Source organism: Triturus cristatus, chromosome 3_2 (assembly GCF_964204655.1).
Source record: "Triturus cristatus chromosome 3_2, aTriCri1.1, whole genome shotgun sequence".
Lineage (NCBI taxonomy): Eukaryota > Metazoa > Chordata > Amphibia > Caudata > Salamandridae > Triturus > Triturus cristatus.
The window spans coordinates 659,656,859-659,673,325 of record NC_140584.1 but is presented as its reverse complement, the minus strand read 5'-3'; the positions used below and the strand labels follow the sequence as shown (position 1 = coordinate 659,673,325).

General features: G+C 44.7%; 1 protein-coding gene across 14 annotated transcripts in view; it reads left to right on the top strand.

The window, feature by feature from the left end:
• ADARB1 (adenosine deaminase RNA specific B1) overlaps positions 1–16,467 on the top strand; it is a 1,000,448-nt gene that overhangs the window by 154,699 nt on the left and 829,282 nt on the right. The window contains exon 1 of one of the 14 annotated variants that reach the window (XM_085648624.1): positions 11,745–11,792. The exons of 12 other annotated variants lie outside the window; for them this stretch is intronic. The gene's annotated coding sequence lies outside the window, so the exon portion shown is untranslated. Of the gene's footprint in view, positions 1–11,744; positions 11,793–16,467 lie in introns of those variants that run through there. One more of the 14 variants, XM_085648620.1, reaches the window with a different exon arrangement.

Below are 16,467 nucleotides of genomic sequence, written 5' to 3'. Positions count from 1 at the left end.
TGGCAACTTCCTCTAGGCACGGGCCTAGGGTGCTACACGACCTCTCGGGGTCGTTCAATGCCACCACGAGCTGAGTGTCGTCTGCATAGGTGATGATTTTAATGCCAAATGGATGGACAGTCTCAGCCAAGGGTCTCATATAGATGTTAAACAGCGTGGGGCTCAGGGAGGAGCCCTGAGGAACCCCACAGCTGAGGGACAGCCGGTTGGAGACATCACTCTCAAAGACCTGAAAGAACCGATCGCTGAGAAAGGATTGAAGCCAAGTTATGGCCGTCCTTGTAACTCCCACACTTTTTAGCTGGTGGAGCAGGGTGCGATTGTTAAGTGTCGAAAACGGCACCGAGGTCAAGTAAGATGATCGCTGCCTTGCCTCCCTAATCCAGTATCTGCCTCACCTCCTCGGTTACTGCTAGAAGAGCAGCTTCAGTCCCTTGTTGAGGACGAAAGTCAGTTTGGGAATGATGAAGGAGCTCGTTAGATTCTAGGAAATCTTCTAGGGTAGAATTTCTATGCTTTTCCAGAATCTTACTCATCCAAGGGAGGAGCGAAATGGGGCGATAGTTAGTTAGCTAGGTTGGACTGGTCAAGATTAGGTTTCTTTAAGAGGGCCTTTACCAGAGCACACTTCCATGCGGGGGGAACAGTTCCGGAAGAGATGGAGGAGTTGACCAGATCAAGGATTACCGGACGAATAGTGTCGGCAGCTAGAATCGGGGGGGAAGGAGGGGCAGGATCAATAGGGTAACCCGATTTTACTTTTGCCATGACCGGGTCCAAAGAGGCAAGATCCAGCAGGGGGAATTGCCTTAGTGTAATTTGGGTTCCGGCAGGTGACCCCAAAGTCGGTGACATGGATTGTTGATTCTGGAAGGCCGGAAGTGATATGTAAATGTTGTGAATTTTCTGTTGGAAAAATTCCGCCAAGTTATTGCACCTAGTAAATACCCCCCATTATCAAACTTCCCTTGTGGTGAGTTCTATGATTGAATTTTGTAGCCTGAAAAATGGTTTAAGAAAGACTCAGACAGGTTCATTTTTTTCCTAATAAACCTTTATTAATTTCGTTATGAAAATCACTTTTATTAAACATTGCAAGGTGTGAATTAAAAATAGAAGTCTGCTCTATATATGTTGATGTGCTGACCCGTGATAAAGCCACTAGGCCCACTTTTATTTGGGTGTTCTGACCCTATGACAAAGTCAGGAGGTCTGTCTTAGAATGACACCCTTTATATTGTTACATTACATAGCAATGCATACCAGCAGGAATTGTCCAGGCCCTGTGCCCAATCCCACGCATGTGCACTGCAGGGGATTGGGTGCACGACGGGTGAATAGCCTTAAACTATAACTTGCACCATCACCATGCACTGCTAATTACCTCACATATTACAGCACTCATGACATGTACTATGACATAATTGATAACATCACTGCAACATCTGAAATTACATCATTGATGGCAACACTGTGCCTATTGTGGGCCGTAAGTTATAGTTACTTTAGGACAAGAGTGATAAATATAATTTCAGTGGTTTTGTTAATTTAAAACCTGTTTTAACTGACATTTTCACATAACTACTATGACCCTCTGACCCTGGGGTCTCCAACAGGTTGATTGCAAGCTACACTGGTTTGACAATATACAGTTGCCCAAATGCTATGGCAGGACTTTAAAATACAGTGCACCGCTTTCTGTGTGACCTGGAAAGCTGAAAATGCAGAACCATGCTGTCCAAAATATTATGAAAAAGTATTGCTTTGTTTCTTTTCTTGTTATTTTCTTTTGCTACTTTTTTGTTTCCGGCTTTCTCTGCTTTGTTTCTCTTTCAACTTTCCCTCTGTCCATCTTTGTTTGTTTCGTTAGTTCCTTGTTTTTTGCTTCTGTTCACTCTTCATTTGTGTGTTCTAGTTTCTCCCCACATTCTCGATTTTCATTCTCATCTGTTTTCAACTTCTTACTTGTCTCCTTAGATTTTTCCTTCCTGTTTGTTTTAACTTGTTGCCTTTCTTTCACATTTTCATTCCTTTTCTCCTTTCTTCTGTCTACCTCTGTCTCGACTTGTTCTGTAGTTGGTTTCCCTTTCACTTTCCTTCGCTCTGTTTTTTTCTGACTTGCTTTTTCCATGTTCTGTTCTATCTTTTTGTACCTCTTACTTCCTTTTCTTTCACTTCTGCCTCTGTTTCTTTATTGTACTCCTTTTTCTTTCCCTCCTTTATTTCTTCTTTCTCCTTTGCTTACCTTCTTTCTTATTTCTTGTTTCCCCTTTCTTATCTCGTACTTTGTTATTGTGCCTTATTGTTTCTCTGGTCTTCTTTCTCTTTTTTCATTGTCTTTTCTCTCATTCACGCTTGCTCTCACCCCACCTCTCACCCGTCCTTTCTTTCATTCACTTCCCTTTCTTACTGTTTTACTCTTTTTCCATCATTTTCTCTTTCACTATCTTTTTCTTTAATTCCTTCTTCCTCTAATTTGTTCTTTGTCCGTACCTTTTCTCTCATTGTCTCTTGCTTCCTTTGTTCCCCCTTCTTTCTCTCATTTTCCTTACTTTCTCCCTCTCCTTCCATTTTATTTCTTCTTGTCCTTCACTTCTTTCTCTCCTTCCTTTCTCTTCCATTCTTCATTTCTTTAGTTCTCTTTCTTCTTTCTTTCATGTTTTGTTTATAGAGTGCCTAGCTTCTAAAAAGCAATCCCTTCATACGTTATTTTGTCATTATTGCCTAACAGCTATACAGTGTGCAGATTACTGCCAAGATAAGTTTACTTTTAGATATCGATAAAATCTGTATGGGCCACTCGAAATGTTTTATTGGTAATGGTCCTTTGAGCCCTAACTCTCAAAACGAAAAGAATCTCATCTTATGTATTTCATGAAAATTAGAGCACATGTCTAAATTAAACTCTCAACTCTGTGTGATTCATAAACTAGGGACAAAACTGATACTTGGGGACCCCACAAGTTAAACATTGCTATATAGCTTGAGCGGTTAATGCTAAATGCTCTCTGGAACATTACTAGAATACTCTAGGAAGGGTGCTTACGTTTCCTGGGCTTAATTTACTCTTATCTAACACCCACATATTAGGCAGCAGCTCAGGATGCTTTTTAGTAAACAGAAGTAGCTCTCAATACAGAAAAGGTTGTAGACCCTCTTTAACCTTTGCTTTTTTCAGTTAATTTCTATGGTTTAAACAAATTTAAATTAAGCTACAATTACAATTCCTAATTATAACATCACTTTAACCTTTATTTTTTTCAGTGAATGGAGATATAGATGTATATAGACAGGTAAATATAAAGCAAGGTCTGCTAATTTGTGGTGACACCTTATTTTCTTTTCTATTATGTTTTACAATGGTGTAAACCACTGTAATTATCCAAATCCATTGTCCTTATTCCTTATTTTTTAATGAACAACCAACACAATTTCAGCACTCTGTCCTTGAGTAAACTTGTTAGAACACCTAGTTCAGTGGTTCTCAACCTTTTGAGTTCTGTGGACCCCCCACTGAATCATTTTTGTAATCCAAAGACCTCCACAGAGTTATTACTGAAAGCTGGGCCTCCCTGCGTAAGCATTTTCTATTATTGGAACTGCAAACATATACACAAAAAATACAGAAGCAAGCATTCATTAAGCAAATACTCAAATGATGAAATGTTTTATTTAATTCACAAAAAATCTAACAAATAATCAAAATTTTAGTTTTAATGGGAAGGTTTGAGCTTTTGTAAATTCAAATGAAGCCACTCATTGCCCATACTATATTATATTTGATGCAATTGTAATGCTCTCATGAATCAATCTGAGGATTCAATCTTAATTTTTAGCTTCCAATTTTAAATTCCTTCACATTTACAGTGTATTTTGGAATTGGAATTGGAATTGGAAGTGCATTTGTAGAGCGCGAATTGCTGCCCGGAGGCGTCCAAGCGCTGCGAGTACCAGTAATCCGACCAGTGGGCCCAGGAGAGGGAGGGAAGATAGGTTAGACTGAGTGAAATAATAAGGTTTTCAGTTGTTTGCGGAAGGCCGTTAGCTTGGGGTTGGCTCTGAGAGACAGCGGCAGGGCGTTCCAGGCCCTTGCGGCGTTGTAGGAGAATGTTCTGCCTCCGGATCTGGTTCTTTTAATTCTGGGGGCCATTGCAAGGAAGGTCTGACTAGAACGTAGACTTCTTCTGGGCATATAGTGGGTGATTAGGTCGCGAGTGATCCTGGGGCCGGCGTTCCAGAAGGCCTGATGAGCTATACACATAGCTTTAAACATTACTCTCTGGCGCACCGGTAACCAGTGGAGGGATACCAGTCCCGACCTCGCTGACTGTCTGCGGGGAAGGTCTAGTAGAATGCGTGCTGCACAGTTCTGGACTGTCTGCAGTCTTCTCAGAGTGGCTTCAGGGGCGCCAAGATATAATACGTTATTGAAATCAAGGCGTGACTGGATAAGACCTTGTACGGCCACTTGTTTGGCATCCAGAGGGAGGAGAGGGAGAATTTTCTTTAACATCCTCATGATGCCAAAACAGGTAGCTGAGAGTTTTGTGGATTGTATATTAAAAGACAGCGATCTATCCAGCCAAACTCCCAGACTCTTGATGCTATTTTTGGGAGTTGGAGGAGATCCCAGACTAGGCGGCCACAGGGAGGTGGGGAGGCTGAGATCTGAGGGACCTAGGAGCATGAGCTCGGTTTTGTCCCCATTCAGTTTTAAGCAAGACAGGGACATCCTGGTCTTTACTGCCTCCAAACATTCTCTGAGCCCGCCACGAGCAGATGGATTAGCAGCCTGCGACATGGAGACCACCAGCTGCGTATCGTCCGCATAGGAAATGATCTTTATTCCAAAAGGGCGGACGACATCAGCCAGTGGCCTCATGTACAGATTAAAGAGGGCAGGACTCAGAGAAGAGCCCTGGGGGACTCCGCAATTCAAAGGTCTCCTGGTGGACACCGAATCGCCTTCACACACGCGAAAGGACCTGTTCTCTAGGAAGGATTGGAACCACGACCAGGCTTTATCCTTAATCCCGGCTTGGGATAAGCGTTCCAGCAGAGTGACATGGCTGACCGTATCAAAGGCCGCGCTGAGATCAAGGAGGATCACTGCCACTGATCCTCCCTGATCAAGGATTTTTCTGGCTTCCTCTGTAACCATGAGAAGGGCGGACTCGGTCCCATGTTTCGGTCTGAAGCCCGTCTGGGTTGGGTCCAGTAGGTGGTTATCTTCCAGGAAATGTATTAATTGTGAAATAATAGATTTCTCCAGGATCTTACCTGCCCATGGGAGCAGGGAGATGGGACGGTAGTTGCTCAGATCAGTGGAGTCCAAGGTAGGCTTTTTCAATAAGGCTCTAACCATCGCCTGTTTCCATACGGTAGGAACCGTACCGGAAGAGATGGAGGCATTTAGGACCTCCTGAATAATGGGTAGGGTGACCTGCGAGGCTGCCATTATTATGTCTGGTGGAGCTGGGTCTTCTGGGGATCCGGATTGTACTTTCCGTGCCAGGGAATCAAGAGTGGCTAGATCCAGAGGGGGGAAGTGAGTGAGCGAAGGTAACTGATAAGTGGATGATGGGGTAGCGGGATCAGGGAAGGGGGTAGAGTGGTTAGTGTTTCTCAGGGGAAAGGAAGAGTAGATAGAGCTTATTTTCTGGTGGAAAAACTCTGCAATATCGTCACAATGGGTAGTGGACACATCCGCCTGCGTGCAAGGGGACTGTTTAGTGAGGGTATTGATGATCTGGAAGATTTCCTTGGGCTTAGATTTGGCAAGTAAAATTTTCGCGGAGAAGTATGAGGCTTGTGCTGCTTTTATCATCGTTTTGTATTCGCTGATGGTTTCTCGATAACGAGTTTTATTGTCTGTGGAGTAATCAGAGCGCCAACGTCTCTCCGATTGCCTGCAGAGTCGTTTCTTGTCTCTAAGGGTCTCTGAGTACCACGGGGCGGATTTGTGAGAGCGTTTAAGCGTGATTTTCTTTTTAGGTAGAACAACGTCAAGTGATTGAGTGATCCAGTTGCTGTAAGCCTGGTGGGCAAGGTCGGGATTGGCATATGTCCTAGGTGGATTCTCGGCAAGTTTGCTGGACCACTTGTCAGCTGCTAAGCGGGACCAAGCTCTCGTAAATCTCGTGGTAGGAGGTGGCTCAGGATTTTTGAATACAGTCCAGTTGATGGGGATCAAGAAATGATCCGTCCAAGGCAGGGGAATTGGCGGGCTGGTTGAAAGGCCAAGGCAATTACTGAAGACTGTATCCAGCAGGTGGCCCTTCACGTGGGTGGCAGAGGGGACCCGTTGGGAGAGTTGCAGAGCTGCTAGGTCCTCTGCTAAAGTCAGTGCTACGTGGTCTGAGGATGACTCAAAATGAAAATTGAAGTCACCCAACAGGATATAGTTAGAGGTGGTAGTAAGACTTTCAGCCACACTAGATGGTAGGCTGACATGGAACTGCTTCGAGGGGCCGGGAGGGCGATAGATAAGAGTGCCGGAAAGGCAACTATTGGGTGTTAATTTGATGTTGAAGGTAAGACTCTCACAGTCCGTAATGATTTCCGGAACTACTCGGCAGTGAAGTTGTTCTTTATAGATTAACGCCACACCTCCTCCTCTCCCTTTGGGGCGGTCTTGGCGGGAGATTCGAAAGCCAGGTGGAATGGCTGCTATGACCGCGGGATCGGCCTCCGGGGATAGCCAGGTTTCTGTAAGAAAGAGTATGTCTGGTGAGTGTTCCTCTATTAGCATTGAAATTTCGGTCGTATGTTTTGGCAGGGAGCGGCAGTTCAGCAATAACATACGAAAGTCGTGTAGTGGATCCAAATTACATTTGGGTCAAAAGGAGTAGTGGCAATCAGGGCATATGGGCGGCAAGGTGTCAGCTTGGTAGCTGTTTCGACTGCAGTTCCTGTTGGATGTCCTGAGACTATGGAGAGTGTCAGCATTGTAGGTGATGGGTCCTGGGGGCTAAGAGGTTAAGGGGCTAGCCCTAGGCCTGGACTCTGCGCGGCCGAGCGCGGACGAGCGCAGACGAGCTTGCCTTATGCGCGCCTTCGGCGCGCATTCGTCGCGCCCGCTGCGCTCGTCCGCTGCGCTTCCGGTGCATACACATTGTTATAGGGCGGGGAGGGGGTGTGGCCTCGAGGGGGGCGTGTCCTTCGCTACGGCGTGGCCGATGGCGCCTGCCAAGACTCCCGTAGGCTCTCCCTCGTAGCGTTAGGACCGCTGCTGGGGGCGCTGTCAGGCAGGGAGCAGGAGGCAGCTGAAGGGCAGTTACAACAACAGCAACAATTGCAGGTAAGTTTTAAGGTTTTTAAAAAGTATACATGTGCAAAATAGCGCAAGACTAACTCCCGGCTGAGCCTCAGGAGGACTAAAGGTAACCTAACGCGCTCGTGAATCAGCGGCTAGTTATACCCAGCAGAGGGGGCGTGGCCTCGAGGGGGGTGTGTCCTTCACTACGGCGTGGCCGATGGCGCCTGCCAAGACTCCCGTAGGCTCTCCCTCGCAGCGTTAGGACCGCTGCTGGGGGCGCTGTCAGGCAGGGAGCAGGAGGCAGCTGAAGGGCAGTTACAACAACAGCAACAATTGCAGGTAAGTTTTAAGGTTTTTAAAAAGTATACATGTGCAAAATAGCGCAAGACTAACTCCCGGCTGAGCCTCAGGAGGACTAAGATTATGCTTCTTTATTTATGTACAATCTATTACGCTGTTAATATTATTAAATTTTCTGAGCAGTTGCGTATCCCCCGTGTAGGCTTCTTGGATCCCCTGGGGTCCCTTGGCAAAACAAACTAACCTCGTTGTTAAAGTATCCCTAGGAATGACGTGTCGCGGATTGTGTGTCACAGAATAACACACAGCAGTTTGTAAGAGGGCCTCAATTATAGTCTGATTCTAAGAAACTGTTCCTGTGCATGGCTTCAGACGTATAAGAAGAGCCTCCTTCCAACATTCATAACACAAATCATTTCTGCAGATGAGCAGTGAATAGTACTGCATAGATGACTATTTCATTAAAATTAAAGGTCCGACTCCATTTGTTTTTTTTAATAACTATTCTACAGTTTCATGCCTTACTTCACAGAAATCTTCCAGTGCAGAAGCAGTTCAGGGATTTTGTTATTACACGTTTTACCCAAACGGCTGCCTTTTTAAGGAAAACAGATGCGCTTTTGTCCTATTTTGGATCTGAAGCAACTGGATAGTTCTTAACTGAAAATGTTTCAAAAATAGAAATAATGAGGTTTGTTCTTGTCAGAGTAAATTGATAGTAAATCCTCAGGCCTAGTATAAACCCGATAAATCCATTAGGCCTATTTTTCATGTGGATTGGGTCATCTCATGATGAAGCTCCATGCTATGCCCAGTATATTAAGCTTTTGTTTGATGAGCATCTGCTAAACCAGGCATGTTTTAAAAACCTCGTTCAGTGAATCTTGAAATAAAATGAAAATAAAATGTATGTAGCGCAATAGCTACCCTCAGGCCTCCTAGCGCTGTGGACTGACGCAAAATGACAGGAGAGGAGCGGGATTGATGCATTCGTTGAAAAGAACGGTTTTTAGAAGCTTTCGAAAGGAGAGCAGGTTTCGTTCCTTCCGCAGATGGAGTGGGAGGGAGTTCCATGAGTTAGCAGCATTATGGGAGAGGGAACGCCCACCCCATCTAGCCTTCCTTATTCTGTGTGAAGTGACTAGAAAGGAAGACAGAGCGGAGGTGTCTGGAAGGTGATAGGGAGTGATCATGGATTGGATTGGGACTGGGCTCTTCTTCCAGATGGCCCTATGAGTCAAGCACATGGCCTTAAACTGGATCCTTGCCTTAATTGGTAGCCAGTGGAGGCTCCTTAGTGCAGGTTTTGCCGATTGTCGACGGGGAACCTGCAAGAGCATACGAGCTGCACAGTTCTGCATGACCTGGAGCTTATGGATGGTGGTCTGTGGGGGCTCCCAGGTAGAGGGAATTCCCATGGTCCAGACGAGAAAGGATGAGGGCCTGAACCATGATCCTTCTTGCCTGAAAAGGGAGAAGGGGGAGGATATTACGGAGCCTCCTCAGGAGGCCGAAGTAAGTGGCTGAGATTTTAACGGCCTGGTGATTAAAACTGAGCGAGCGATCAAGCCACACCCCAAGGCTCTTGATCTGAGGCTTCGGATCTGGTGCGGGACCGAGGCAGTTCGGCCAGAGCAAAACTGGGTCGAATGAGGTTGAGTTGCTCAGGTGCATGAGCTCGGTCTTATCCCCATTCAGCTTAAGGCACGAGTGTTCCATCCACTTGGCAACTTCCTCTAGGCACGGGTCTAGGGTGCTAGACGACCTCTCGGGGTGGTTCAATGCCACCACGAGCTGCGTGTCGTCTGCATAGGTGATGATTTTAATGCCAAATGGATGGACAGTCTCAGCCAAGGGTCTCATATAGATGTTAAACAGCGTGGGGCTCAGGGAGGAGCCCTGAGGAACCCCACAGCTGAGGGACAGCCGGTTGGAGACATCACTCTCAAAGACCTGAAAGAACCGATCGCTGAGAAAGGATTGAAGCCAAGTTATGGCCGTCCTTGTAACTCCCACACTTTTTAGCTGGTGGAGCAGGGTGCGATTGTTAAGTGTCGAAAGCGGCACTGAGGTCAAGTAAGATGATCGCTGCCTTGCCTCCCTAATCCAGTATCTGCCTCACCTCCTCGGTTTATGGTAGAAGAGCAGCTTCAGTCCCTTGTTGAGGACGAAAGTCAGTTTGGGAATGATGAAGGAGCTCGTTAGATTCTAGGAAATCTTCTAGGGTAGAATTTCTATGCTTTTCCAGAATCTTACTCATCCAAGGGAGGAGCGAAATGGGGCGATAGTTAGTTAGTTAGCTAGGTTGGACTGATCAAGATTAGGTTTCTTTAAGAGGGCCTTTACCAGAGCACACTTCCATGCGGGGGAACAGTTCCGGAAGAGATGGAGGAGTTGACCAGATCAAGGATTACCGGACGAATAGTGTCGGCAGCTAGAATCAGGGGGGAAGGAGGGGCAGGATCAATAGGGTAACCCCATTTTACTTTTGCCATGACCGGGTCCAAAGAGGCAAGATCCAGCAGGGGGAATTGCCTTAGTGTAATTTGGGTTCCGGCAGGTGACCCCAAAGTCGGTGACATGGATTGTTGATTCTGGAAGGCCGGAAGTGATATGTAAATGTTGTGAATTTTCTGTTGGAAAAATTCCGCCAAGTTATTGCACCTAGTAAATGCCCCCTCTGATGTTGGCTACTGCTGAGGTAAATTGGAGAGGGACTTGGCGATTCGAAAAATTTATTTGGGGGAGTTTGCTGCTAAGATGATTTTCTCCTCCTAAAAAGCGGCTTGGGTAGATTTAATTTCAGCTTTATATGATCTAATAGCCTCTCTATATTTGAGTTTCCTCGAATCAGAATAATTTGGTCTCCAAGAGCGTTCCAGTCTTCTACACGATTGCTTAAGTTCTCTTAGCCTGGGAGAGAACCAGGGAGCAGTCTTAGGCCTGGTTTGTTTGCGGGTGTTTTTTTTTTTTGGAGGACTACATCGAGGGTGCTTTGGATCCATTTATTGAACTTTTCATTGGCCACAATGGGGTTCGGGTCACTAGCTGGTGTAGTGGCCTCAAGAATAGAAATCCAGAGCTCAGTCGGGAGCTTAGCCCAGTTCTGTGCCAGAGAAGATATTATATTAGGGGAAGAAAGTGGATCCATGGATTTCCCAGATTAAAGGAATTAAAAAGTGGTCCGACCAAGGAAGTGGGGTGGGGGTGCCTACAGTAAGATCTTGTAAATTACTGAAGTCAGGGTCGAGTAGATGACCTTTGGTATGTGTATGTTTAGAGACTCTCTGAGTGAGCTGAAGTGTGGAGAGATTAGATATGAGTTCATTAGCTGAATGGTCAGAGGGGTTATCTATGTGGAGATTAAGATCTCCAAGCACCGTGAAATTAGAAGGTGTACAGGCTAAGGAGGCGACAGTGGTAGGCAGGGCAGTGGGAAATAGCCCCAGTGGGCCTGGAGGGCGGTATATCAGCAGACCAGAAAAGGTGTTAGTCGAAGAAAAATCAATTGAAAAGGCCAGGCTTTCGCAGTCCTGCAGTGGGTCTGTTGTAATGCGGCAGTTGAAAGTGTCCTTGAAAACAATGGCTATACCCCCCCTCACCCCCCCCCCCACTCCCCTACTACCCGTCTTGCGATCGGCCCTGAGGGAAAGATACCCAGGGGGTAGGGTTTGAATAAGGACAAAGACCGCCTCTGGGTAAAGCCAAGTCTCTGTTAGAAAGAGAGCGTTGGGTTTTAAATCTTCTAGCAGAATGGCAAGTTCAGTGGAGTGTTTAGGAAACTACAATTTAGGAGGAACATCCTCAACGGAGATGGGTCTGCAACGCGCATCTCAGCTTTGGAGCATAGCTGGAAGGAAAATTCATAGTGAGGGCAGTGGGACACTTTATTTGCCACATTAAGAGTGTGATCAGTTCACGTTACAAGTCTTTCTCAGCGTATGCAGTGCTCGGGAGCTGTAAGATCTACAAGTTCCAGAAAAACAGGTAGGGCTTGTGGCCCCTGGGCCCGGTTGGGCGCAGAGGGGCTTTCCTTTGGTGCGCCGCCGGCGCGCCCGCTGCGCGAAGAAACTGGCATTGCCTAAATCCCTAGTGCTCCGCCCCCTCTGATCACCTGCCCGGAAGTGGGTGGGGAGAGAAAGATGCCGGCTGCTCCCTCCACATCAGTCGGTTAAAACCTGTGGTGGACCGGGGAGCAGCGCGAGTGAAGAGGCAGAGGAAGATACAAATGAAGGTATGAGCAAAAGCGGCGCAATTTTAAAACGGCTTAACAGGTTAAAATAGTAACATGCAACCAAGTGCTCATTGCTGCGTCTGTCAGTATAGCGTGCGTCCCTTAAAGATAAAATTTAAAGGCTTATGTACCTGTTGTTGAAATATTCTGATAAAGGTTTTCTTGTTTGAGCTAAGATGTGGGCCAATAAGTCATGCAATTGTAAAAGTTTTCAAAAAATGAAAGATTTCTTTCAAGTATTTGAATCTGTTTTGGAAGCTTATTGCAAAGACTAGCTGCTTATATGGAGAAGCCTTTCTCCTTGTGAGTCCTTTACTATTTTTGGTAACTAAAGCTAAGGGTGTTAGTGAAATTTAAATACGTTTTTGTAGGGTCCTATGACAAAATGTAGAGCTAAGAAATTCTAGACTCTTACCTAAACCCTTTGGTTAATTAGCAGGAGTGTGGAGTCCCTAACGCCCGATTCCCAATACATATTTTTTTAGATCGAGGACAACAGGTCTTCATGTATTGTCAAATGGACAAGTAATCCCAAAGCCCTCTATGGCTGCTAATTTACAGTGTGTAATTTGAATGTAAAACCTTTACTGTTAGGATTGGAGCTCCAACAAAGTACATTGCAGGGTAATCTTCACATGCAATATCTTTAGAGAGTTCAGTCTAAAAACGTGTATATATGCTTGCGAAATATAACAAATAGTTCTAAAAAATGCGTCATGATTATACATGCAGAAGAATGAAAGCATGACAAGTGGTGGTTTTCAATATAGAGTATGTTCAAATAATATTTGCAATTTGAAAAAACACCGATGGAGTTCACGGTCAGTTAAACTGCCGTAGAATTTTAAAGGACAACTTTAATTATCATTTTCCTAAGGCATCAGTTAATAAAACATTGTTGGTGCATTCTCATTTAAAAAATAATAATGGAGAAGCAGTGTTAAACCATTATTGTCAACATTTTGGGCAACACATTAAAACAAATTACGGACTCAGATTTTAAAGTCAGAAAAGTGCACTTCAATTCTATGTTCCTTTCATTAGTGCAGATTTACGACTTTTGGAAACCAACAACTTCATAGAAGTAGCCTAGAAACTATACTCCTAGCAAACTATTGAAAATTCAATTTTTTGATGAATGAGTATAAACGCATAGATTTGCTCATACCTAAACATACATAGCAGGTGCAAATTAATTTGTATACACTTGTTTCTTATTTTCTCAGCGGGAAACATTTTTACCCCATGGAGGAAATGCCACCTCCATACCCTCACCTTATTTTTGGACAGGGTTGCTCCTTCAATGCTCAAACACTTTACTGCTGCCCTTTTCAGGGGTAAATTGCCAACGTTTTCCTGGGTGATAATGGGTTGCAGAGGAGTTGAATACCTTTAAACATGTAGGTTTGTGGGTAGGCACAAGCGCACAGTTTATTACATCCCTGGAACTACTTCTTCCCAAGTTTTACATGTGTAAGCTAAGCTTACACGTGTAAACATTTGTGAAAATCAGGCGCATAACATCTCGACTTTGACAAAACAAACATTGCAAAGTTCATCTTGTCGTAAAATGTAAACCAGCCCTTGATCTAGTGCTTGATATTGGCGCACATTATGACAAACAAGGAAACTGAGATATAATGATATGAGCTGATTTGCCCCAGAATTACACAATGCACCCAAGAAGGCAAAGTCATACTGGTAGCAGTGGTCTTAATTGTCAGTTGGCAATCTAGGCACTGAACTGTACATAAAATCAAAGTTTATTTTCCTGAACGTTTTGTGAATACAAATGAATAATTTCAAATACATTTACCAAAGCATTTCAGAAGACGTTTTCCCACAAACTAAAGTATGAACAAGAGCAGTGGTAAGGTTAAAACAATTTTTTATGCTGAACTCTGGCATAACCAAAGCACTGGCATATTCTGATGTGAGAGAAATGGGGTTATTAATTGGGGGGTAGACCCACTGACATCTCAATAAATTCACCCTGATTAGTTCAAAACACTGCTCTGAGAGAATCTCTTCTCCCCCCTTGGTAGCTATTTGCACACGCAGTAGGCAATATCCAGAGAAGTGTGTGTTAAATTCAAACAGTACCAACAATTTCAAAGTTAAGAACACAACACAATAAAAGTCTCAAATCAATTTAGAAACTTGGAGACCTATATAATGTGCAAAATACACACCAAGATCATCAAAGTAGGTTAAGTGGAAAAAATGTTTTAAGGAAAAAAGTACCTATACAAATTCGAGCACTATGGATAAACACTTCATGGTGGACCAGGACCGTGGCACAATTTCAGGCCAACTGTGATGTAGTCGAGGTCGGATGCCAAAAGCGTGTGCCTGGTTCTGTGACTTTACCTGCAGACCAAGTCTCCATGTGCTGGCAAATCCTGGAGTCGCGGGCACCTCATGACAGTTTTCTGGGCACCAAGTCTCTCTCCAGCCAGGCCTCCTGCATGGTTGAGTCTTCTTTGGTCACTTAGGCTTAGAGTCAAGAGTGGTTCTGAGCTTTTGTCTCTGAAGCAGGTAATTAGGAGGCCAACTATTTGGACCTTGGCCAAAATCCAAAACTTGGGACTTTGAATTTATTTTTGTTAAAACTACTCTGTGAACCGAGGGAAATGTGTGATCAACCTGCTTGTCTATCTGCCCAAGGTGCATTGGCAGTCAGCCTGACATTATGGCAGCTCCCAGTACATTTTTCTCTGCAGCTGAAAATATTGTTCAGTGGCCCTTCAATAAAGGGGTATCTAGCCTTGTGGAACTCTCGTTCGCTACAGCCTCGTCCTGCTGGAAATTTTCAACTTCCAAAAAAGTAACTACATCCAAACAGGGAAATCTTCACTGTGTCTGCATCCTGCAGCTTCCCAATGATGACACTCTCTCCTCGGACACCGCCTGCAGCCATTCCCGCCAAACTTTACCTTCTCAGAACATCTTTCTCAGACTTTCTTCTTAGTCCAAGGGTAAGCACTGACAGGGCCCAATCCATTTGGGCTTGCGCTTAATCGCTGTTGTCTATATTTCTTTTGCGACTAGATTCCGTGGTTGGCACATTGATCTTTTAGGTGCTAGTTTTTACCTTAAAGTTTAAAAATTCATAACTCCTGTTGTAGTTTTGGTGTCTAATTTATTTAAAACATTTTTTAAAACATCTTTTTATCAAGCAGTTACTCAGCATAACATCACCAATAGATATGAAGAGAGCATGGTGATAACGTTAAGACAGAAGTACAACACTGAGGGAGATACAGTGCAGGTAAATCATGCCGACAGGTCCCATCACCACAGTAGAGGTACATCTCAACATCGTTCCTGATTACAATCTTTGACACTCTACTTTGTCCATATCAGCTGTCCTTTAGGTGTAGCAATAATGATTCCTGCATTCAACTCAGGGTCTACATACCTTATCCCATTTTCTAGTGCATGCTCAGCTCCGATAGATCACCTTCTCGGCCTGCTGACACCAATTCAGATCGGTCTCCTAGTCCGCTACTCTGGGAGATTCGACTGCCCCAGCTATATTTTTCATTGGGCCATACCTCCACCCCTGTCACTCCCAGGAGGTACCACCTTGCATCCACGGGTCCCGCATGTTCAGGACTCTGGTTATAATCTGTGTCACCCCTTTCCAATAGTGCTGAAACTTGGGACAGGCCCACAGAACATAGAAAAAGGATCCGGCCTCCCCGCACCCCCTGATATAGAGATTTGAGTCACAACATCCCAACCGGTGCAAAGTGTACTAGAGGAGTATGTCCTATGCAGGATCCTCAATTGCACCCTCCTGAAGCGGGTGCGGATGGCGGGGGCTTTGTACTGCCTCCACCCAATCTTCGTTTTCCAGCAACCCCAAGTCAGTTTGCCATGCCTCCCTCACGGGGCCCAATGGATCGGGGGAATTGTTTGAGTTTACGCTATATGAGAGAGGTGGCTTTGTCTAGACATTGGGTCGAGCAGCAATCGGTCCTCCAGAGGTGAATTTGTTACAATTTACCTTTGTTTTCTAAATTGGTGTGGGATTTTTCTTTTTTGGTTTTCCCTTTGTAACTCTGTGTGCTGCAGCATGAATACTTTACACATTGGCCCTGTTAAACCTTACTGCTTTTCTGCCAATCTACCAGATGGTTAAGCACAGGTTAATTTAGAACTGTTTGTAGTTCAACCCAGCAAGGATTGTGGCTGTTGCTTGTCTTGAACTGGGGTCACCCCGATTCAACCAACAACCTAATCTCTTAGTTGAATTAGGCTAAAAATATCTTCCAAGCATTTTTCAAGCCCTTTTGTAAGTGCAGGTGGAAATTAAAGGTTTTAATGCCACTTATGCCTAAATAGTCTCCCCTGGCCTACATAGTGAAATACCTTTAGGTTTTATTTCACTGTGAGGACAATATAGCCACATTATGTCGTGTGCCATATTTTTATATATGCACAACCTCCCATGTGTCACAGAAGTGCATTTATACTGTAGTTTATCCAGAGACTTATTTTGTCATACACGTGAGTGGAGTTAACGTACACTGTATTTCACATATGACATTTAACTTTCCATGCATAGGCACACTCAAGGCCATTTGCACTGGACTTATAGGGAGCTAAATAGGCCCAATACAGAGTTTCGATATACACCTAATGTTAAGAGTGGAAGCACAGGCACTTT